Here is a 1463-nt window from a genome sequence, read left to right as displayed (position 1 = left end):
TATTGATGTGCCAAATGATGTAGAATTTAGCTTTAGTTTGGTTTGCCGCATCAGAAGGCTGAACAAGGTTTTAACGCGATAAATGGGGCTTACAATCTTACATTTTCACGTTTCTTTCGGACGTCACAGTGTAAATGAACGGATTGACCTCTCGCTATTTGTCTCGCATTTGATTGATACAGTTGTTACCTCATAATAACGTTTTCTTTCTGACGTTTTTGGCCGTTTTTTCAGTTATTAAGATACCAAAGTCAGAAACCAAACGTGAGGCATCGCGGTGAAATCGCACGCTCGTCAAAGTAATGAAATAAAAAAAGAGGCAGCCCCCCCCCCCCCCCCCCTCTCCACCATGAGTTTGGCAATTTTTATCTTTTTTTTTAGCCCAACACCATTTAGGTCTACATGGATTTAAGAATACATTTTCGTGTGGAGTTTTACCAAAAAACCGTTGATTAAAGGCACAAAAATGTAGTTTTCATCGACTCTCAAGCTATAAAAATGAACCAAAATTTTGTGGCCACTTTCTCGCTAATTTCACCTTCAAAACCAGGCGACCCCACCTCTTTCAACGTTTCTACTTGTGTTCAAGATAAATATGTATTTTTTTCGGCGAAATAGAAACAAATTAATAAGCTTTAAGATGATACTGATAACTCCACAAGCCCAAAATTTGACGAGCGCATGATTCCACCACGTCATGAAACAATGTTCTATCAGCTCCAACGAAATGGTAAGATCTTTCGGAATCGTTATCACGATATTCAAAAGAATAGTATTCGAAAAAGCTTGACGTGATAGGAAACTCAACATTTCTAACATCAAAGTACTCAGAGCTAGGTATTGAGTATCTGTCACAGGGTTTTATGTCCCCCTCATAATATATATAGCAAAATTTGATTTTTTTTTGGGCATAATTTCTGATTATTTTCCTTTATCATTCTTTGTTGAAATTAACAGAATCGCATTATTTCACATTTTTGGGGGCTCAGTTTGCATAATTTTAATGGGGTTTTTTGGGCATAAAACCACGGGGACAGGAGTATGTAGATCTTTGTCAATCTGGGGTAATGAGTTGTCCACGGTACCAAGGAACGAGACAGTCCTTGTACTAGAAAGACTCGGACGCTTTTAGAAAAATGTATGTTGTAGACAAACTATTTTCTGACCATTACTTCATCTTACTTGTGTTGGATGTGACTAAAACCAAGCCTGAAAAATATTCCGTGTCTACAATGAACATCAAAGGAATTGACATTAATAAGTTTAAAACGGATTTGTTGAGATCTTTAAATAACTTTTAAACAGTCTGTGTTGATTTGTATAATTCCACTGTTAGGGCAGTTCTTGACAAGCACGCACCACTTGTAACTCAGACACGTCTCCCGAATTCTTTTAGCGATCAAGAACTACCCAAAAAGTTTGCTGATTATTTTACAGATAAAGTCCAGAAACTAAGAAACGAC

This window comes from Aplysia californica, unplaced genomic scaffold, assembly GCF_000002075.1.
Source record: "Aplysia californica isolate F4 #8 unplaced genomic scaffold, AplCal3.0 scaffold01156, whole genome shotgun sequence".
Taxonomy (NCBI): Eukaryota; Metazoa; Mollusca; class Gastropoda; order Aplysiida; family Aplysiidae; genus Aplysia; species Aplysia californica.
Note: the sequence above shows the minus strand (reverse complement) of the source record.